The sequence below is a fragment of the Aythya fuligula genome, chromosome 1 (genome assembly GCF_009819795.1).
Source record: "Aythya fuligula isolate bAytFul2 chromosome 1, bAytFul2.pri, whole genome shotgun sequence".
Taxonomy (NCBI): Eukaryota; Metazoa; Chordata; class Aves; order Anseriformes; family Anatidae; genus Aythya; species Aythya fuligula.
The window spans coordinates 100026506-100051235 of NC_045559.1; positions in this window are offsets into that span (position 1 = coordinate 100026506).

Below are 24730 nucleotides of genomic sequence, written 5' to 3' on the forward strand. Positions count from 1 at the left end.
TCTTATTTCTCTAGATTAAATAAAAGCTCTAAAATTTTTCCTCTGCACCCTAGTAGTTCATGTTTGTGAGCCTGTGGGGTATGCAACCCCCTTTTTGGAGACCATTGTCCTATAGTATGGATGTATTTTATTTTAATTATCTTTTTTTCCTAGTGCAAGTTCCAAATTGGAAAGTATATTGGATCCTGTAGTGACAAAAAGGGTGAAGTGTTTTCTGTATTGTCAAGCCCAAATGTTCAAAAGGCACATCAAGTGCCAGAATAGCAGATATAAAAATAACAGCAAACAGCCTCCCAATATTTTTTTCTTTTGTCTCTGCTTTTAAGCTTTAAGACTGACCTCGAGTCATATGTTTCCAGGCTTTGTCCTGTAACTATAAGGATTAGAAACATACTATAAAAAATAAGGGAGCAGAAGTGTTCATAAAAGACCTGTCATTGGGAGCTGAGGCTTTTAAGAAAATCTACAGATACCACAAGGCTCATGATAAAATCCTGGTAGTTGACAAGACAGCGTTTTATTTCTTTACATGTGAGAGCACTAAGAGTCTTTTCCTCACGTGGCATCTGAAAAGATCCCTAATGTATCGTGTCTAATGTAGTTATTTTTGTTCTGAACTCACTGTGAGTTGTGGTTTTGGCAGACCCTGTACCTGTGCAGAATCCCACCAGTGGTTTTACACTGAAAGAGCAGATATGAGCATGGCACTCTGCCTGAAACATCCACCTGCCTTCTGCACTGATAGCCTGTAGACAGCCTGCAGGCAGTGTGCATGTGGTTTGTCTGGGAGTGCCTCATGGTATGTTAAGCTGCCTCATGGCACAGAGGTCTGTAAGGGTGCACAGGACACCACATGCTCTGTAAAGCGCTCTCCAGCTTTACCTCAGTGCCTGAGGTTGCATTTACAGGCACAGCCTCTTAAGGACAGCAGGTCTGGTTTTAAAAGCAGCTTCAGAAGACTGCGTGCACTCTATGTGAGTACCGAAAGATGCTTACAGGAGGTCAGTGCAGAATTTCAAACCTAAAATTAATTCAAAGGTGATTGTAAAAAGCACTGTCAGATTAAGGTTACCAAATAAAAAGTTCACTGACAACTGCAAAAATTGTTCAGTGTGTCCACTGAATCCGATATTTAGCTCTTTTACTACCTTACTTTTTATCTAAGAGTTTTAAAAATGTTAGAGTGCAAATACCTTTATAATCTTGTTTACATAGTCATAAGATTTGGGTTTGAATGTCTTAAAATAATTGGCATATATCTGCATTTTTTTGATAGAAAAAAAGTTGAATTACGTATTGGCAGTTATCAAGTTACTTATGTGGTAGTTTTGGAAAATGCAATACTTTGCCTGCAGACCAGTGTGATCTAGAGCTTTGGTAAAACAAAGATGGAACTTACTGGAGCACGTCCAGCTCAGGGCCACCAGGATGATTAGGACACTGGTGTATCTTCTTTATGCTCCAGAGAGACCGAGAGCTGAGACTATTCAGGCTGGAGGAGAAGAGATCTTTTCAATGTGTATAAATAACTGATTGGAGGGAAAGAAGGTGAGGGAGCAGACTGTTCTGGTTTGTGCGCAATGATAGGACTTACTAAAACATACAAAATCCCATCTGAACAAAAGAAAACACTTGGTGTTTTGTTTTGTTTTTTCTTTTCCTTTTTGAACAGGTTGCCCAGAGAGGTTGTGGCATTTCCATCCTTGGAGGTATTCAGAACCCAACTGGATGCTGTCCTGGACAACCTGGTCTAGCTGACTTGGACTAGATGATTTCAGGAGTTCTCTTCCAAGTTCAACCATTCTGTGATTAAATCCTCCTTGTCCCAGTTGAAATTTTACAAGCCTACCAGGTATTGAATGTTATGTGAGTAAACCTTCCCTACCTCTCTCCCTTCCTTTTTCCAGAAATAGTACTGAGTTTGCTAGTGGTAAGAACTGCAATATTTGCCTGTTATTTTCCTGACTCAATATCAAAGATCATCATCTGCAGTACAGTTTCTACCAATGACTGGTAATTCACCACTACCTGCACTTTAAAATGGTAAGCTTACCACGCCTTTGCCCTCCTACTAGACCATATTAAGGAGAATCAGTCCTGAAGAATCAGAACATGGTAATATAGGGGCCAGAAATATTTTATTTTAATTATTTTTATTTGAGGTCTGGAAGATGTGCTAATTTCTTGAGGGGAAAAGATACATCAGGAAAAAAAAAAAAAAATAAACGTGTACTGAAATGTAAAAGTGCCCTTGAGCAGACAATATTGCCATTTTACCTTTTGAAATACTTTGCAAATCTCTTTATCAGCATGAATAAATACATTGCAGTGATGAATTTCTCCTATGCCTATTCATATTAGAAGAAACATTTTGGTGAGAGCAGATGCTCTACTCACATTGAGAAATTGTCCATCAGATGGCATGGTAACAAACAGCTTTCACAAACAATCCAAAATGTATCTACAAAGCAAAAACCATCCTACAGCCCACCTGCTCAATAGAAAATTCAGGGAAAAGCTGTCAGTATTTCTTGCTAGAGATGCTCTCCTAGGAAGATGTTGATGAACTGGGGAATGTCTGGAACAGATTGTTTCATGAGGGAGGAAGATAAAAATACTGGTTGTTTCAGCCCTCCCAGAACTGAAATTTTCCCAGCCTGCAGAACAATTGCCTTGCTTACTTAGCAGGCTTTGAAAATGTTTTAAAAACTGTCTGTCTGTAGGTACAGAAACTATTGAGGACCAGATTCAAAACTAGGAAATTATTTTTTGCTGTTATTCTGGATCTTTTCATCACTCTGGAAGTTCTCTTATTCTTACTTGTGTGTTCTCATTTGCAGGGAAACTAATGAAATCTAGCATAAGCTCTCTCACCTGTATTACCCAGTGTGTTCACTAATCTGGTGAGAAAGGTAGTTGATTTTATTTTGCTGTTGAGTGGTAATAGAGGGGTTAAAACACATTGGGGTAGTGAAAATGTCAGTAACAAATTGAAAACAAAACCAGTAAAAATTGAGAGAGGGTGAGAAGGGAGAAGCACTGACACTGCAAAGGAAAGAATGGAGGAAGAAAAGAAAACTTCTGCATACAAAGTATACAGGCAAAGAAATAGAGGAAAACAGAAGGGAAAACATACTGATTGATGAAAGGGCTGAAAAATAAACGTAGAGATAGAAGAAAAGGTGAAAGGAAAATTCTCCAAAATTGTAAACTTACTATAAGGAAGTTATTTTAACACTGAAAAAGTGCATCAAGCTCAAGGAGCCAAAGGAGTGTGTGCTGAATGATGGTGGGTCTGATACACATGCCCTGAAACAACACTCTCGCCTCCATTCCTTGAAGTCTACTTCATTGTGTTCAGGATTAAAATAGTCTGGAAGTAAGTAAGAAGAATAGACATATACTCAGAGATTTATTTAGATATGTCAGCAGAAGAAGACATTATGGCTTGAATAACAACTCTACCCTTCATGTATGGTAACATATTCAGCTGTTGAAATACAATGCGGAACCATTGCAACATCTGAACGCTGTCACATTGTTGAAATATAGCCAGAGAGCTTCCTAGCAGCTCCTGAACTGCCTTTTAGCAATTAATCTTTCCGAGGTTGGGAGGTAAAAAGAATAGGGAAAGGGTAAGAGTTTTATTTTAGAACAAAGAGAAACTATCTCACACTCTAAATAAAAGAGCTTTTTTTTGGTGTGAGATCCTACTTTAGATTAAAAAATGCATTCATGGGGAACTTTCAAGTGAGTACATCAGAATTTGCCACATGGATGAACTCATGAGAATCATTTGCAAATATATATCACCTAATATTTAATGCATGCTCTCAGAACTCCCTTGCTCTACCAGTCACTTTATCTTCTCACTTTTCCTTCTTCTTCCTCAGGCATTTTTACTGCTACTGCAACCTTCAGGGATTTATCCTGTTCCAAGTTTGAACAGCAAGCATATGCCAAAACAAGTAAGCAAGCAGTATTTTCCAACTCAGCTCTGCTAGCAGCTTTATGAAAGGTTAGTGAAGCTTTCTGCCACACATTGAAAGCACTGAACCTAACCATGTCAACCAGATGCTTCAGAGGGGAAAGCACTTTCAAAATGAACTGTAGTTTGGGGGAGCCTGGAATTGAACTGAAACCAAACGTGAACTGGCCTGCTGATTCAACATGGTATTTTTATTCGATCCCAAATAGAAAAGTGACCATACCTGTTGAACCAGAATTTACTGGTAGGGAAAATAAGTATGCTGAACCTTTAACTTAACCAATAAAACTTATGTTCATTACATTTATATATGTGTGTATATATATATATTTACATACTTGCATATAAAGGGAAATCCAAAACCCAGAAATAACTAAGTCCTACTGCATGAAGGCATTACAAGAGTAGGCTGATCTGAAGTAATCACCAGTATTTTGATATAGTTTGAGATGAAAGTACTGCGATGTGGATCAGTCATCTGAGAAACTGGCATTTTCTTTGAAGTAAACTTACATGATTTAGCAGATCCCCTTATGAACTATTTAGCAACTTTCTTGTTGTTAAATGGGGAGGGGGGGGGGACACAAACAAAAAAAACATACTTGATTGGACTCTGAAAGCATTCATCTAACCTTTCCTTGTTTATTCATTTTATTCCTGTTGCAATTTATCACAAATTTGATCACAATTTATCACAGATTTTGATGTGATTTGATCAAATGGAAGTATCACTAAAAACTTACAAACCATAGAAGTTCATCAGCCACAGCTGGTGACATCTCATTGTATAAGGGAACCCTACTGTTCCTATGAAATGACAACCCTAGACCCCATTTTGAAATGCAAACTGACCTTTCTTCAGGGAAATGGGAAGAAGGGAATTGCAGAGTAAAAATGATCACACTCAATTCTGATAAATCCACAAAGAAGCAGTGTAAGTGTCTTTAGACTATAGCTTCATAGCTAAAATAATGGGTGTCTTTTTGAGGGTGATGCTTTGTTGAAGGGTTGCCCAGAATTAGTCATTCTTAATAGAAGAGCACTCAAGCCTGACCCCGTTCCAGAAACCTGGTGTTAGATTTATGCTTAATAGTCTTTGGAGTCTAAGATTGGAAAACATTAATGTATTTCAAATACTTCCTGAAGATATGGCCTTTAATAGTATATCTTCAAAGTCTGCATATGTGCAGGCATGTGTTTGACTATATAAGATATGTGCCATACTGCATTTTATGGATGAGTGAATGGCTAGGAAAATACAGAGAAGGTGTACTGTAGCTTCATGTAGTAAAAAGTAGAAAACAGTGAAGCACTGAAGTATTCTAGCATAATAAAACTGAATAGTAAATGTATGGAAGTTTTTCTGAAATTAAAAAAATAAATCAGGAATCAAGAATAACTTTTCATTTTAAGATTCATGTTTTGTTTTAATATGTATACTTTGACTAAAATTCAAAGTAGATTTGAGCAAACTTGAGAAAAAACATCCAAACAATTATTCTTTATTTGTTTTTTGTTGGTTTCACCAGAACCGATCTTGAGAACACTGAGTGCAACTGCACTGGGAGTTGAATTAAACCTATCTATTTGCCTTCATATATAGAATTGAGATGGTAGCAGTAGTATATGGTGCAGCCTTTTTCAGAAGCAACTTAATTGCGTGCAAATAAGAGCTGCAGAGAAATGTGAGGCTTTGGAAATGGATCTGCCATAAGCTCATTGAAGTAGCCGTATTGTACTGAGGCTCATGTTGTACAAGGATCATGTTAGATCTCTTAATGCTGTGATTCTGAGTGAAGCACACTTCCATCTCTCACACTGGTTCTCAGGATATATGGATCAATACAAGCAGGACCAAACAACACTTGAATTCTTAAGCTTAATGAAACTCTTGAAAAGACAAGTATTTGAATGAATGATCTACGGTCATCTGCAAGTCTGGCTTCCTGCATAACAAAGGTTTTGAAATTTTAGTCAGCATTTCCTATGGTGGAAGTTATTGTTTATTACACCATATTATCTATGTGGTGTCAAGGATAAGGTGGTTTTTATGTTTGTTTTCACTTTTGCTGGAGCTTTTGATTTGATCTGTTTTCTGATTTCTGTTTTGATCTATTGGATCATTTTGCAGATCTGACAGTCAAGTATGTAGATCCATTCCTTCCCATAATATCAAAATGCAGTTATCCAAATTTTATGTATGTGATTTAAATCTCAGGACTAGCAGATTATAAAAAACTGTAATTAAATTTAAGGGATCAAACTAACAATCAATTTGCAAAATTAAACTAGTATCAGTGGATACATTTACAAAGACAGACAGTACACTCTTGGTAGCACAAAAATTTTCTTCTACCATGGAGAGCAACAGCAGACAACAATACGGGAAATACAAGATATATGTATGGTACCAGGTTAATATTTCATCAGTCCGTGTTACTGCAACACATGAATGCTGAAAATGCAGTGTTTTCCTCTCCACATGAAATTCTCTTCTATGTTGTTTGTCTTAGGACTTAGTTCCATAGTAAGTATATAGTAGCAGAAAAATCCAAATCTAGTGTCAACTAAGGTTGATAGGAGTCTTTTTGTTGATAGTTAAGAGCTTTATATGAGACCAATACAGAGCTCTACTGGCTGTGTTTTATGGAAGGAACAAAATTTTAAGTGGAAGATTTCAGGGCAGGGATTGGTTGAGATGGAAAGGATCCTAAAGGACATCTCAGTTCACATAAATTGTATTGTCTTGGGTAAAACTAAAGGTGAACAGAAAAAAAAAAGTTTTTTTTTTTTTTTTTTTCTTTTTGCTGATGAGAAAACTCAGATTATTGCATTAAATATATAGCAGATAGCAGGGCAGGTCACAGAATAGCACATGAAGTGGAAACATGATTGAACTGCACACATGACATTCTGCAGGACCAATTATGTCTCCAATATAGATTAAAACAATTTTATGCGCTATTTATTAGTGTTGTCATAGATGGCCTGCCCTAAGTCAGAGCCTAGGTGAATTGAATTGTTCACCTAGAGCAGTACCAACCAGTCCTTTACAGTAGAAATGAATTACTACAGAAAAAAAAAAAAAAAAAAAAAGATATGTTGGACAGAAAGGAGGAAAAAAAAAAAAAAGTAACTTTGAGAAAGGTTTTTGTGCACACTGCTGATTATCTGACTGCAAATAAGTAGATCACTAGTCGTTTCCAAATGGTGATGATTTACTTCAGCCCCAGGTTTCAAATGTGATTGGTCTATCAAGCCTGTCTTCTAGCAAGACTATCTGCTGTCTTCAGAAAACCCCCAAGTTTCATTGCTTTAAATTATTTGTAATTAATTTCTACTACAGAATAAAAATTTAATCATACATACAGCAGTATTCAAAAATGTTATATAACTGAAATGCAAACCTTCAAGCTGCCTTGAAGCACAAATGAATACAATTTCTAATATAGCATTATAATTTTACCAGAAAGGAACCAATTCTCTAAAGATTACATACAGAACTAGTTTGAGTCTGCTTTATGTCATAGGTGAAATTAATTTTGCTAGCATCACTCCATTCCCTAATGCACATTTATTGATAGCGCAGCCCCTGTCCAAGCCAAGAATTAGAGAAGACTGGCAGCCTCTAGAGGGGCTTTGTAGCAGCATAGAATAGATATCGTAGTATGTCAGCATTGAAATAAAGGTGGCATTGACCCTAGGGTAAATTTAAAAATAACTGCTGTGCAGGTACCTGTATGCTGCAAAAATCATATTAAGCTTCTTCTTATCTTTTTAAAGTGCTAACAGCTATGGAAAAGTAATAGAAGACTCATACAAAACCATGAAAGATTCCCTTTGATTTCTGAGTCTTAATGCTTTCCTTAGCAGGCCAGCACTACAACAGTTCACCCACCCCAAACTAATTTGGTATCATAGCAGGTGTGCATAAAGAGCTTTGGTTTCCTTGATTGTCCAGCTGCCCTTTTCTGAGTACTCAAATCTAGCAAGAAAGGGTTTATTCAAGGTAAACAAAGAAAACTCCTGATCTACAATATAAACTGGAATCTAGCTATTTCCTTTCCTTATTCATAATTCATTCCTTAGGAAGACAAGTGAGCTGTTGGTCGGCTTTTTTTTTTTTTTTTCTTTTTCTTCCCTCTGCTGCCCTAGTTTACTTTTGTATTTTATGGCTAGAAGTTATTGAGGCAGTCACCAGGACCAGGTGTCATTTGCTGGTATCGTCAGATCCCCTACATCAAGCTTCAGGCTAGAGCACAAAACAGAAGCAGAACTTGTTGCTGTGCTGAATTGCTTTCTTCTTTTCTTAGGCAAGAGAGTCAATTGCATCCACACTTCTCTGGATAGACCTCTCTGATGTGTTTAGTGCTATTGACTGTAAACACCATGGGGCCCATTAGGGTGACATGGTGGCCTCAGTTCCCGACCATCCCCATTCCTCAGCCTCCAGCAACATGAACTGGGATGAGAAAGGGACAGTGACAGGAGTCAGGCAGCCATAGGCCCAGGCCTGGCCAGGAAGGCAGCCCCCAGGTTGGGATGGATATGGGGTGGTGCCCATCCCAGCAGAGACCAGGACAAAGCAGAAGGCAGTGGGCAGGCTGAAAGGCAGCCCTAGTGCAGGGGGTGATTCCCCCTTCTTCTCTTCCTATGGGAATCCCCTCAACATGTGGTTTCCTAGTTCTGTCCAATGGGTGCTGAGCTGAGGCCAGGGTGGCCCTACCCAGGCCTCAGGGAAACACTGGGAATAGTGGGTAAAGTCCAGGTTCTTGGAAGTATTATAGTCATTTACTTCCAATCCATGTACCTGCTAGACTCTGATCTAGAAGTACGTTTATCAGTTTGGGAATTGGTGTCTGAATAGCACTGAGTATTTGGGTCTTAGTTCTGGCAGGAAACAATGCCTCCTATTTTTCAAAATTGTTATAGTCTAACGAAAAAAAAATAGCCTTTCAGTGCTCCTGAAGTCACATATCTCTCTGAAGTTGTTTTTGGTCCCTGTCACTTGTTTGTTGAATATTCTTCTCTTATGCGAACTCCATTGGCATGAAAAAGATTTTTATTCAGAGATACACAGATTCCTTCTTCTTTTACATTTGTGCATGTTGGTTTCTTCTCTTAGAGTTTCCCTTTGAATGTTAATGCCTTTTATGAGGGATGATATTCTTCTGTAGATTAGCTACCTGTTGGAAAGATGACTACCTTTCAGTATACTCAAGCAATATTTTTCCTAATGGTAACAACTATTTCTACTTCATAGAAAATACTGGGCTTTTTTATAGTAAATTAAAATGGCAATTTTGTATTAATGATCTTCAAAGACAGTCTCAGAGAATTGTGGAAGATATTAACTTCTTTAATTCTGATCATCCGGTACCTTCATATGGTCTTTATGAGTCTGGGTTTGGTTTTTAATATAATAAGGCATTATTATAGCTGAAGTAAATATCAGTTAAAAAATCATTTATGTAAAAAAATCATGAATAGAAAACTACAGTAAACAGTAGATATGCAATATCATTTTTATCCTAACTTCTAGGTGAGTAAATTGGCAATAACTGCTACACTCCCGCCTACGCTAATCACGGAATAACACTGAATTTATACATAAAATCCTGTTTTTCTGCCATAACAAAGCCTTCATTAAGATGTTCTCACCTTTTAGTCCATTTTTTTTTCTGTTCAAAAGTTAGCTCTCAGTCAAGGAGAGGAATGAAGACAGAAAGGATTCTAGTATACCTTCTGCTGCTTCATCCCTGCACTTGTGTGTAACCTTCCAAGACCCTAGCTGTTGCCTCATTCACACTTTCAATTGCTGTAACTCATCAAATTTTAATTTGATAGTAGTATCACTGAGACATAGTGCCAGCAGAAAGGAAACTGGCTAGTTTTCTCTGAAACCTGCCCTAATCCAGAAAGAATATGCAAAAACCCTTTGGCTCCCCAAATACAACTAAAACAAAAAAGTACTGGAAGACCCAGAATTACCCAGATAGACAGCTTCAATCCAGCCAGGAAATAAAAGTCCAGAAGTCATTCTCTGTTACCAAATAAAGCTAACAGTACATAGGAGGGCCTAGAGATAGGAGAAGACTAAAACTCAAAATAAAATTCTTGCAGGTCCATTACAGCAACCAACTTTCATGCTCACTTTTTTTTTTTCCCTCCATTTTTTTGCAAGACAGAAATAGCTAGGTGAAAATGAGGACCTTGTGCCTTTCCACTATTTTAAAGGCAAGGTGTTGGTTTTATATTTTATTTATTTATTTTCAGGTGTTGTTCATCATTTCTTAATTGAAGCAAATACAGACAGTGCTGAATTTTGCCAAGGAAAATTTTTACTGACAAAAGTTCTCAAGATACAAAGCAATCTAAGAGTAGCACTCTAGTAATAAAGTAATTTGCTTTTTTCATTGTAGTAAGCCTTGGGAAAATAATATATAAATGGACCTCATTTAAATCATAATCATATGTAAAAATAATAATAATAATACAGGCATATGAGCTACTCCATTAACAATTTGCTTACCTGTATGTCACATCATGATAACTGGAAAGGGAGAGAAATGGTCAGTAAAATTATTATGTAGTTACTAAGTTCTCTTTAGTTTGAAAGATGAAATACATGTCTGTGGCAACTGCCTTGGTGATGTTTGGGAAAAAGGGAAGAAGCTAAAGCACTGGACATACCTTGAGATTATGCTTTGTGCTAGAACAACACAACCTGATGCATTCTACAGCTACAGTATTTACTGTTGATGCCTTCTCCTAATGTATGATTTGAGATTTTTTTTAACCCCTCTATTAAATATCTTGCACATGACCCTTATGCCAAGGTACATGAGACACACCTCAGCATTAATAAAGAGAAGGCAATAGGACTGGATATGGTGCTTAACTTTACACCCAGGCACATCTCCTTCTTTGAAATGGCATATAATTTTTACTTTAATACATATTATTATATAACTAATATATTATTATAATATAATAATATAATATTATTATATAACTAATGGCTTGATTCTATAATATCTTTAACTTTTCTGTTCCAAGTGCTGTATTTGTAGGATTTGCTGGATACATTCTGTAAAGCTTTAACTTCTCGATTTGTGAATCTTAGAAAAGCAGCTCAGTCTATGCTCATGTGAACTAAGTGGTATTTCCTTCACTGGTGAAAATTGACACAGCTACAAGAACTTGTTGAAGCTTTATGAAATTTTTCAGCTTTGGACTCTGCTTTAAAGCTACTGGGTTAATTTTGTGAATTCAGCAAAAAAAAGCGAGCTCTGCACAGTCACAGACAGAATATTAATGTTCCAGGTCTGTTCCTTGTACGCTTGAGAGCAAGAGGAAGTCTAAACATGCCAATCTTCACTTGCATGGCTGTGCTTTTCATGCTTCTCCTTCACAGTGATATATTGCAAGTTACAGTTAGGAGGCCAGCTTGGATTTTTAATCTAAAGTGAACCCAGATAGAGCAAAAGAAATTTAGAATACTTGTATAGACAGTACTCTTAAACTTTGGAGAAGTGTTTGCTCTTCCCCAAATCAAACCACTCTTTGACAATGGAGGATAAGAGTAAAAAGCATAAATTTAAGATATACCGCTTCTCTTTTCTTTTTTTTTTTTCTTTCCACCTAAAATGTCGAGTTCTTAAAGCAGTTTTTCCCTTCTGAAATGGGGACCTTTGTAATTAATAGGTTATTTTGCTGTACGTGTATATGCACCTACAGATATGTGCAGTTATGTATGTGTATACATCCACAAAGTGCCCTTTTGTGGCATCAATGCAGTGCTTTAAGGCATTAGAAAAGGATTTGAGTTTCCATTTTGTATTTTATTTTTACACGGAGAGTAAGACAGCTTCTTTCAATAATAATGATTATTATTATAACAAATCAAAATGGGAAAAAATGTCAGGGGCTACTGTTGGATTTAATTTCTGTTTTTTCAGCCCATACGTTAATTTTCTGTCACATCTTTCTTTCTTCATTGAACTGTCATGAATAATATTTTTTCTACTTTTAAGAAGCATGCTGAGTTTAAACAGAGTTCCCTTCCTCTGCTTCTTTATCACGGTACAAAACCTACAATGGTGGTTAATCTTCTGTGTCAGTCTCTTTTTTCCTGTTTTTATGACAAAATTATCATTCACTTTCTTGGCTTGTCTTGGAATCCAGAGTAATGTCACTTGGGCCTCAGGGGCTGTTGAGCAGCAGCAGCAGGTATCAGCTGAGGAAGTCAAGGTAGCATTAGCAGTCGTGCCTGGCTTTATAATAGTAGCTTCCTCCTCCAGGATTTGTCAATTTTGATTTTGCAGTTCAGTCAGCAATGGCATGTGCTGTTTGCCTCCTGTCTGTTCAGCAAAATAAAGGGAATCATTTTGTCTTCCAGGTGACAAGACTGAAAAGGAAACCTCTGCAGCTGCTTTCATGATTTGATGTGCAAGCTGCATTTTTCTCCCCTAAGTCTGTGATGATATTTTGTGTTTATGGCTATTTGGATTCTCTCGATAATTTAATAATTGGCAACTCCTACTCTAACTTGCTGCTTATTTTCAAAGCTGGCATCCTCACTGAACTTTTCTGCTTTCTCTTCACTAGTTGTAAAGGAAAGTGAGAAGGGAAGAGAAGCGGGGAAGAGGGGAAGGACAAATCTCATTTCTAACTGCAGGGGAAAGTCAGTGAAGAAGAATGAGTTGGAGGATACAGATGATTTTCTTGAGAGCTCCGTGCCCACTAGAGAATACTTTAACCAAAGAAAGGAGGAGAAGGATAAAAAATAAAAAATAAATATTGCAGTAAACTCCTAAGGTAGTGTGCAGTGTCAGGATGTAAAGAAAGTAGTTGCTATCTGAACAAGAGCTGGGAAAGGAAATAGAGTCTCATACTAAAATCTCTGCTGCCAAGCTGTGAATCTTAGAAGTGCTCAAGTATTTTTGCCTATTTGCTGCATGAAATGACACACCAGCACAGCTTTGCTGTTAGTCACTGCCCCTATTTCGTAAAGCTTGCAACAAATGAGCTTAGTTACTCAGCTATGGGATTTCAGTCAGAGCTTGTTTAGAATTCTTCTTGTGCATACAGACCACAAATGTGTGCCAAATACTTTTGGCTGATTGGAAGGTATTTCAAAGATGTGAATAGAGTTTGAATGACCTATAAGGAGTTTGGGGGTGGGGATGGTGTGGTGTTTTTTTTTCAGTACCCACAATACTAATTAGCCACAAAACACTTGCCCCCTGAGAAAGCAAATTGTAATTTTAGTTCTGGGAATGTTTTCACATTTGCCAGCTCACACATTGTGCAGTGACTCATCAAAATGGATTGTGTTAGTCATTTGCTGCTTCAGCTAACAAATATGAGAAAACATGGATTATTTTAACAATGGTTAAATGAACACGCATGAGCTTTTCTGTAGGGAAAAAAGTTTTTAAAGTATGTTTTTATTTTTCTTTTGGAAAGACAGAAGAAGACATATATATGTTATTCTATTGTATCAAAAAGATAAAATACCTATGGCAATATAAAGATCTCTGTAAATTATTTTGCAGTTATCCCAGATATTCACTTTCTCAAAAAAATACTCTGTATTTGCAATATAATCCATTAATTCTTATGCCTTTTTTTTTTCTTGTCTATATTGTTTAAATGTTATTTGTTAGAGAGAGATACTGTAATTGTCACTTGGTAGAATAATGGCAAGTATATCAGCACAAAGGTTGGGTATTGTCTATCTCTCCACATTATTAGAATATTTTTCTTTAAACTCATAATTATCTGCAGCATACATTTTCTATTTTGTTTATGCTTTCAAATTTGAAAAAAAAAAAAAAAAGATAATAAAATTATTTATCAGATCAAATTTCATGAAGGAAAAACTTCAGTCCTTAGAAAAGCCCATAGCTGAGTTCCAGGTTAATCTGGACAACATCGTGCTGTTAGGTATATTGAAAGGAATTAGAATCAACCCATTGCTTATATGGATTTGTTGCTGTTGCAAAAAGGTTTTATTTTTCCCAAGGCAGGTAAATTTCAATAGACCACCTGCACTTTTCTGTGAGGGATGTTTGGGAGATGTAAGATAATATAATAAAATTCTAATCTAAAATTCATGTGTAAATCTAGATAATTTTGAGATAAATAAATGTCTTTCATTTTATAATGAATAAAAACATAACTTGGTCTTTTAAGTAGGACAGATACTTGATAAACTAATTCATCTCCAGAGCAACTCTGAGCTATTCTGTAGTAGAATTAAGACTTCAGTGTTGGAAAATACCTAAATCCTGCCTGGCTCTAATACAGAAATCTGTATGGGGGGTATTTGACAGGTACTGACATAGATGTGTGTGTGAATCTTTCTGGAAAGCATCGTAATTTTCTGACCAAAGAAAGGCAGGTCTGGCAGGGAGATGTCCACAATGCTGAGAAATAATGAAAAAGTGTGGTTATGACGTTCCCAGAGACTTCTGTAAAGTTTTTTCCTAAGACAATCATGTTGACCCAGGAGCGTACATCTAAAGAACAAAATCTATACTGTTACAGCACACCCTATAAAAATGTAAATGCAGCTTGAAGCATGCTTTATTCATGACATTTTCAAACTGTTGAGACCTTAAAGGAACAAAGCTAAAAAGTTCCTGTTTAAAAAGCTAAAAGATAAAATATGTATTTAAAATAATAAATTATACATAAATGTGATTTATAATTTATTGTCTATGAAAGTTTTATCACAGAAACAAGGAGAATGGGATATATGTAAATACATAAAAGCAAAGTAAACACTTTCATAAACTGGGCGAGTAGAAGAGAGTTAACTTGGATTTTTTAATGCAGCTCTAATCGAAGAGACACTTTTAGAAAAGTGTCTTATAAGAATAGTAAAGCTCAGGGTATATTTTTCCATTAGAAACATATCTTTTCTGCATTGATGGTAAACCATCATGTTTTCTCGCATTCAGTGATGGTGTTAATCCAATTCAGTAATGTTCTGTAGGGCAAACCAATGCGTACATCAGCTAGAAGAGCCAATTCCCATATTTATTGTAGGCAAGATAGGCAAGAACTCCCAATTTCACCGTGTGATTTTTATCATGTATCAACCTGAGTTACGTGTCACAGACTTGACAGAGCTGCATATTTAATAGCAAAGGATGTCTGAGCATCAGAGGTCATAAAAGAAGAAACACTTCAGGATTTCTAAACCAACCGTACTAACCTGTGATCACGGCTTATGTACAGTCAGAACGTCACTTAGTCTCATCCTCCACTTTTAATACAGTGAAAATACAGGCTAGATGTAGATCTATTTAAATATATGTACATATGTATAATTAGGAATGTAATGGACTGTGTTGTTCCAATTCATTCAGGATTTGTTGTTAACTGCAAGAAATTGATTATAGTCATGATTACTGCACATTGATTTGGCAGTGGCTACAGAAAACACACTTAGCAAGCTTGTTAATAATGCTATCAACTTTATTCCAAGAAAATATTATGATTGCTCTACTTTATAGATCCTTTCTGAGTTTCGCAGCTGCCAGCCCCACACAGGAGGAAGGCACTGAATAAGAGTTTCCAGTTGGAAATGTTACTGTGGAGCTCTTGCCTGTTGAAGATTCAAGCAGAGACTGCCAGCTTTTTTATTCCCCACTGTTCCAAGAACTTATTTTGAAGTATGAACTTGGCTTTTGGGAAAAATGATATGATCTACTAAAATAATAATAATAATGCTTGATGATTAGACTTGGAAGAAAATAAAGAAAAAAAAAAAGGTCCTTGATGATTGTGTATTTAATATTTTTATGAGTTTATTTTAGATTGGAAGCAAAAGGATTGAATGCTTGTTCTGCATTATTGTAAAGATCAAGGTAACCGGTGTTTATATTTTGTAGCAGAACACTGAATCAATCAAAAAATAGTTTAAAAAGTCCATTGTTCATATCATCTAAAAATTTAGCAGAGTTCTTCATTTAGTAGAGTTTATTAAGAAAAATGGAGAAAAGTAATAAAGCATCAGGCTTCAAAGTAGTTATTTTTATGATCACATAAGGTATTAGTGTCTATAACAAAGCAAGCATCTTAATAAAATAACCTTAATAACAAGTCCGCTGCTAGTAAAGAGTACTTGGGTATGGAAAAATAGTAGATTGCAGCAGCACAGAACAGACAGACGACTGAAACTTTGGACTGCAGCTATACTAGAATTTTTAAGAATAGAGGTTATTGAGGTAACTAAACAGGAGGATCTTCAGAAATATTCAAGTATGCATCCCTGAGAGCCATAGCTTGGTTACACAAAAGTCCTGGTCTTCTCCACTAGAGCATAACTTCCTAAACAGAGCAAATACCAGGTAAGTGTTATGTAGTGAGATGATCTCAATGATTCTCTGATGATTCCTTCTTTCTCTTAATGCCAATGGAACAGTCCTTCTCTGTTTTTCATTATTTGTATTGTTTTTCTTACTTGTTACTTTTGCTGACCCAGAAGGAGACTGTTTAGTTTATTGCATGTGGGACAGCTCGGTTAATGCTAAACCGTCAGTGAATCAATGAGCATTTTAAATATTTTATCTTTTTCAGTTTGCTGTGGAACAAAAAGAAAATCACTTAGCAACACCTATCCATGTGAAGCTAGTCCTTGAACATTCACTGGAATGTCTGCACTGTTTCTGTAACTTAGCCAGTTCTTTAGACAGTCTAGTCTTTTTTTAACCATCTAATGCTTTCCCATTAGTGTTGCTATACAACCTCTTTCTTTGATGTGTTTCTCAGATGCCTGTCTCAGACTGTATTTAATTTCATTCTTTCTTTGAAAGTCTGTAATCTTGTTTCTCTTTACTCTGTTACAGCTGTGTAAATTTAAATTAATTTACTTTCTTCATAGATTTATGCAGCCATGAATAGAATCTCATCACTCTGAGATGTTCACTGTCAAATATTTCAGCATGGCAGCCAAAGAAAGTTGATGAATAGTAGGTAATTCTGGGCATCTGGCTATTTCATTTATGCTTGTAAATGGGAGTTGAGCTCTTTGTAAAATTTGCTGATCATAGATAGGACTAGCGATATTGTCAGTGGATCTGGTACGCTTATCTTTTAAACTTTTTTTTACTTTAACTGTTAAAAGATTAAGCTCTTTGGGTAGTCTGGTCTCTGAGTAAGAATAGAAGTGTTAAGCACGTGAACTTAAGCTTCAGTGAAATCCTGCCTGAAGCATTTGTTTTCCACTAAAATATATTGCCATCAAGAGAGAAGTTTTGCCAGGATCTTCATAACACACATTCTTCAATTTATTGTATATTTTATTAAAGAATACTAAGGGAAAGAGCCTGTGTGTTGGATTTATGCTAATAGTTCTCACTTTCTGGAAGCCCCCCATTGTCTTTTCCATGAAGAAAGAAAGGCGATGGCTTTAAAAATCACTTAGTCCATGGCTTAGTAAGAACCCAAGAATTACTGAATCTTGGCTGTTCTTTGTTGTGCAACAAATAACTTTTCTTTTCTTTAGCAAAAAATAAAAAAAATAAAAATGTCTCTTCTCTCTCTTAGGACTGTTAGTGGGTTCCTGGCTGTTACTGTTACCATTTACCAATGTAATCATACATGTAGTTTGGGCTCTTAGATGAAAGTCTCTGAGCCTTCAAATTGCTAACAGAACAGAGAGGAGGGAGGTAATGGGGGGTTTTCCTTCTAGAATTTCTCTGTTTTAATCTGATTTAGCCTTCTGTGAAGTTAATATTTTCAGAAATGTGTAAGTGTCGAAGCTGGAAAGCCAAGTGATCCTAAGTAATAAGATAGAAGCATGACGGTTGTTCTTTCATCTTTACTTCGGTTGTATGTACATGATAGGCCATTGGTTTTAAGGATGCAGTCACAGTCACTTTTTTGCATACCCTCATTTTGCTATCAGCTGTATGATTCACACTCAATACTGTATGCAAAGGCTACATGAAACAGTGTCTTATTTTTCTTCTGTCACTTCTATAACACTCAATACAAAATGCAAATGCTTCAAACACATTGCACTTAACAATTCTGGGGTACTTAGGGAACTAATGCATAGACTGTCTAAGGAGCTACCTATTACTTAGGGGACCCAGGGCTTGCATTTTCACAATCCTTTTCTGTTTGCATTCTGAAAGCAAGCATCCTGTTGGTTTTAGCTGTAGTTGCTTCTAACAAATTGCATCACAGTGACCCAAAGTTCAAGAACAAGCACTGCATACAGTTTGTGAACTGTGAAAAAATGTTTGATTTTAATTGACTTGCCCAGCATTGCATACACAGTTTGGAGGAGAGTTTGGAGCAGTATTCAGTACTACAAGAGAGGATTCAATTGATTTAACAGTGCTACTAGCCTTTTTCACACCATCTTGCTCAGCTTCTAGCTGCTGCAGTGAACAATGCAGAGGACATGTAGAAAGGAACTGAATTCAGTTAAGCATCATCTAACAGGTGCATGGATGATAATACATACAACTAGAAGCTGTATATAAATGCCTATTCAGAAACAGAACATCAATCACTGAATCATCTAGGCTGGAAAAGACCTTCAGGGTTACCAAGTTCAACCATCAACCTCACCTATTGTGTCCCATCACCAAACTTTAGCGTCACGTCTCTTAAATACCTCCAGGAATGAGGACTCCACCACTTCCCTGGGCAGCCCATTCCAATATTTGATCACCTTCTCCATGAAGAAATTCTTCCTAACGTCCACTCCAAACCTACCCTGATGCAGCTTGAGACCGTTTCCTCGCAAAACAGTCACAGGTAACAATAGTCCTTGCTTTTCCTAATTTTGCATTCCTTTATGCTTCTACCATTGCTTTCTTTTATATTTTAGTAGTTTATCTTTCTTTTAAATATATTCTACTCATCTGTATTTTTTTCATATTTGTTTTAATGTTACTAATTCTTTTGTTATGTTTAAGCTACCTTTTTTCACAGATTGGCATCACTTAATGAAGCACAATTGGGGCTAGAATTTTGCTGATGGTATCCTAATTCTGTACCACATTTCACAGAGACCTGTTAAATTTGCATATTTTGTTTTCTTACCATAACTTTTTACTCCTTTTTTTTTCATTTCTTTGGGTAATTTTTCTATCTTCCTGATTCATTATTGTTTTCAGCAGTTTGTTATTCCTATCTGCATTTATGCTTTTTGCTATGCTTCTACTCTTTCTTTTGAAAAAAATAATAATACTTAAACAGCTAATTCAAATGTATTTCTTCATGCATATACTTTTCCATAAATTGATCTGCTTCCTGGCACTATACTTGAATATCTCAACTGTCTAGTAAGCATTGCATTGTTTTGGTCACTTTTATTTAGTGCTTGCATTCCTAGGTAGTTAGCTTTAATGACTTCTTACAATCTCCCATTTTCATTCCATTCCTTCTTCTACCATCTTTTTGATGTTTTGGAGTTGTGTTGTTTCATATCACTATTTGCAGTCTTTTTTGGGGGGTTTAGAGTGTGGAGAGGGGATTGGACTTCCTATTGTTAGGCTTCTAGATTATATTTGTATCTTTAGCTTCAGGATTGCCGCTGTTGCTATTATAATATTCTTATATCCATGTCTATTGTTGTAACAAGCAGAGCTGTACAAAGTATTCCTGTCTGTTTTTTCTGTACTTTTTTCTTCTTGCACTATTTTTTCTTGGTGTTGGTAGCAGTTGCTGCTTCAGGTTGAGAACGTAATGTTCAGACGAGAACATAACACTATGGCTCGTGCTGCTAGAATAAGGACCTACCTCCAGAGTGCATTATTCTTCCACAATTATGATCTTTCTTCCAAACTCTACATCTTACAACCTTCATTTGGAATCTTGAATAATACCCATCAAATAAAGATATTTTTATGTTTCACTTCTTTTACTGAACAACCCAAATGACTTTCCCGTGAGATAGAGGACTTTTTCTATTTTATGTACTGAACACGGGTTTTGCCAGAATGATTGTGATGACAGCAGAAATATAATAAAGAAATTTAACTGAACTTAGAGTATCTAAAATAGGTGCTTAAAACAGAAGTCTTTTCTCTTTACATCAATTTTTAAATTTCTGAAGTAAATATATTTGTATTTAAAGAAGATGACTGATGTTTCTCAGGGATTTATTTTTTTTAATTTAACATCTTGCCACCCACTCCACCCCATTACCAATTTTTTGGATTTCTAGATTATGTACTTTATAAGTAGCATCTTCCAAATCTCCAGTTAGGTGACCTTTGCCATGCTACCATCGCTATCATATTATCCCCTCTATTTTTTTTTTTATTTTATTAGACATGTTTGGATAGTTTAACCAAACTAAGTTGATTTCAAAATTACAAATCCAACTCTGTATTTAGTTTACTCATAGATAAAGCTAGTACATAACGTTATCCTCTTTAGAGTCTGCAAGGCTCTTTCTGAAAAGCTAATTGTTTGCACTAACGTAGAGTAAAAGACTAGCTTATGATCACAAATGTGCCCCATAGGAACTTAGTTACCTGTGTTGGGGCACTGCATAAGCTGTGGTTTGAGAACATACACTTAAATGTGTACATATTAAGGCTCATTCTCATTTCATTTATGCTGGTATAAATCACATAGAAATTACTGGAATTATGTTGCTCTTATGGCATCGTACTGAGAGCAGAAGAAGGCTGATTAAATTTGTGTTAAATGACATTAATCTCCAGTAAGGACTTGAAGAGGATAAAGTTTTTAATAAAGCATTAAATAGACAGATGATCTGTCTATACTGACCAAAGGCATTTCCTTATCATGAGTAACTTGCTGCCTTATTATTTGTGTCCCATCTGAAGTCAGCTTGCCAGTCTTGGACTACATGGAGTCCTAGGTTAACTTCATAGCAAGTCTGTCATTATTGCTAGATTTTCTTTCCCATGCTCAAATAGCTTTCCTCTTGGTGACCTACCTCTCCAGTGACAGGGCTAATTCAATATGAAACCTGCAGTAATATTCCTTCCTGTAGCTGCACTCCCTTGCTGCACAATCTGAGCATCTTCTGAACATAGTATTCTTCTAGTCCATATTCCTTTCTTGAATTGCAAATCTCTATTTGCCAGGCTACACTTGCACACTTATTCAAATTCTTTCTTGAAGAAAGTCATGGCTTTGCTTGCAGCACACAGTCTGCTGCATTTCCTTGCTCATGTAGATGTTAGGGTATTGTATTCAACTGGTATTTACTATTTATGTGGTGTATATGTAGTGCATAAAGTGTTCAAGGGAAGGCACTGTGTCCATGTGTGTATAATACATGAATGTGCGCATATACCTTCATCTCTCTCTGGAAATTATAGACACACAATAACTGTGTACATATATATTACATATTATAGACAGAGAGTATATATGGTATATTTATACATACATCCAATGTATGTATATATTTTGATTCAGCACTGCTATCTGGTGTTACTGGCTTTATAGAGCACTGATGAACACCAGGTAGAAGATAGGTGTCTCACCATTTTGTCCAGTCAATGAAAGTCAGAAGTTTTCTTTGTCCTTTATGTGGAATTTTGTAGGAACTCTATACAGGTGGCTGTTGAAAACAAATTAAAAAAAAAAAAGTGTTCTGGAAGCAGTCCACCCGAAATCCTGTAATGCCGAGCCATTAGTATTCCTAATTATGTAGAGTATAGGTAGCTAACAAAGGCCAACTCTCTACAGGATCTGACTAGACTAGATGCTTAGACTACCAAATATTGAGTCCTACACTGTATTTCAAAGTGGTGAAAACATTTATTTTCAATTTAAGTTTAAATTAGAACTCAGGTGTTGAAGATATAATAATATGCAATTAATCATGGATTAAATATTTGATTGCAATTTGCAATAATTTAAATACCTCAGTCGTTGTTCATGACCACTTATTAGGGATTTAGATGTGTGTATACAAATTATACCCACTTCCTTCATAATTTTTAATAGCTTCTTCTCCCCAGTGGTAGCCAGTGCATGCAAACTAGCGCTTAACATAGTTGCTTAGTCTTCTAAGCATTTTTCGTGCTGGATTTATTGAGCTAATAATGATATTATTTAGATATGTGAAAATCTAGAGATGTCAGAAAGGGAATAAGAAAGCATTCAACACTGGCTTCATATTTATTCTCCAGTATTAGTATGTATCTTATTTTTCTCAATTAGAATCGAATCAATGAGTTCCCAACAAGAAGCTTTTAAAGCAAAGTTTGTCACAAAACAGATTTTTGCTTTAGTTTGATGACAATCGTGCATTAAATTTAAATCCCTAAAAAAATGACTAATAAGGAAGTCCTGATACATACATGCATACCTGCAGTGGCATGAATGTATTGCCATAATAATAAAATCCCACAGCTTTCTTAATAAGTGAACGGTCATCACTCTAATTCATAGAGTTATTCTCAGAGGATCCTTGCTAACAGTTAGCACAAAAATGGGGACCTGCAGGAAGTGCATATTTCTTTCTCACATTCAGTTCCTGATTTCTGAATATTTTACTATTCAGAAACACTGAAGCAATTTCCTCCTGGTGAGGTTTTTAGCTTCATCCTCTGTAAAATCGGTATTGAGCAGCCAGGTAGTAAGAAGTGTCGGTAATTTACATTATTATTATGTGCCAAATAATGCTGCACCAAACGTGGGAAACAAAGCTCTGTAAAAGCAGCCAGGTAGGTAGTGCAGGTTGTTAAGAAGCATTGATTCTCTTGGATCTTGGATACGCATCACCTCCTTGCTATTTTCACTATTGTTTTCCCTATTGTCAGCCTGCCTAGCCTTTCTGCACATTTTTCCTGTCACTTATTCTCCAGAAAATATATCACACTTAATAGTATCTCATCTGAAGTGTAACTCTTCATGTTCTTCATAAACCTCTCCAGGCTGTCTGCACTTTTACCAGCTTAAGGGCAACTTCCTGGTGAACAGTCGGCTCATCAAACATTAATTTTTGCAAATCTATGGGGAGAAGATTTTGGGAAATGCAGTTTTCTTATGCAGTTCTGGGAACAACAACCTCTCCAGGTACATGGCCCTGCTGTGTATTTGTTGAACAGGCATCCGGTACCGTGAATGAGTCAAGTCTTTGATTAGTAGCACCTGCAGGCTGAGGCAACAAACCTCAGATCTTGCACCGTCTCTGTAGGGTCTCTGCTGACCTGAAGCTTGACATATTTCCCTAACTACTTGAAAATGAAGCTGTCTTCATTCACGGGTGTGATCTCATTGCTCTGAAGGAGACCTGGCCTCCTAGGAGGTGGGAACCTCTCTGGGAAACTTCCCGGGCTGCTACCACTGTCGCTGCTGATCAACAGAGCAAGACTGATATCCTTGAGTGATTCCCCCCCAGCACATTTAAAAACATGCACAGTAGTTGCATTAATTTTTATGTTTTTAAAAAATGTTTCTTAAGACTGAAATCTGAGAAGCCCTTGCCTCAGCCTGTAAAGTGCTGCTGACTGTGTCTCCTATTAGTGTATAGGAATTTAAGGCCAACTCAATCACTGCAATGAAAGGTGTTTATTCACTAGGGAGATTGACTCTGGTTAAGGCCGAAGGCTCTGAAAGGAATTTCCACAGTTCTTTTTCCCTTTTAGGAAAACAGCATTACAAGATCTCTGACAAGAACAGCAGTAAAAGGGAAAAGAAAGGGGGAAAAAATGTAAATACATAAGCTAAACTTTAAATGTTTCAGGATAATGCCTTTGAAATTCTAGCTGCCTTATGGTATCACGCTCCATCTGAGGTGCACCTGGAAAGAATCATAAATTATTTGTTCCTGAACTGATTCTGGGAACAGTCTGCTTATTATTTATTGTTTGTTTTCATGGTTAGACTGCTGTCCTATGGAAAAGATAAAAAAGGACTTTCTGTCCTTTCTGTGGACTTAACTGTTGAGCAGTGTGGTCTCTAAAATGTGGAAGAGATCACTGTAATCAGGACAGCAAACTACAACATCAATTTACTTGTCCCTGTCTCAGAGCAGGTAGGGACTTTGGGGTTGGTTTTGTGCTTTTTTTTTGCTTTTTTTTTTTTTTTTCTTTTGATGGCATGCTAGTGTGCTGGGAGGGGAGAGAGGGGAGGAGGGAAGGAGAAATAGATCCGGCTGATATTATAAAGGGCCTAATTACAAATTAATGAAGTTCCCAATCACAAACTCTTTCCAATGAAAGTTTGTTCTCCTTCTTTCATCTTTTCCTACAAAAACCTGCTGTGGTTTGGTTGTCGAAGAGCAGAATCAATCTACATTTGCCAGTGCCCCATTATTTACTTCCACATTTTTCTGATGTTCCTCCCAGTTTGTCCCTGTTGCTGCTTACGGAGGAAATTTCTAGTCAGTCAGTGGAAATAATAGGTAGGTTAGCCTCTTGAAAAAGGCCTTTCATACTTTGAACCAGGCCATTTGCTGATACATTGTTGTGATACCTTGAACATATCTTACGTTTACTGATGGAAAAAATGTTTGATATGTCCAAGATTTACAATGCCAGAAGAAATGTTTGTCTCAGATACGTCCAGGATTTAGAATGCCATTTCCTATTAAGAATGATCCCCTGTCTAAGGCTGTGACATGGATGGAAAACCGTATTTAAATTTTAATATTGTTGTTAAAAAAAAAAAAAAAAAAAAAAAAAAAGGTTGAAAACAGCATGACATAATGTATACCAGGATATCTTCAGCTGCCATGTGCACCTGCAGCTCCTGAAATAGATCACCAAAATGATA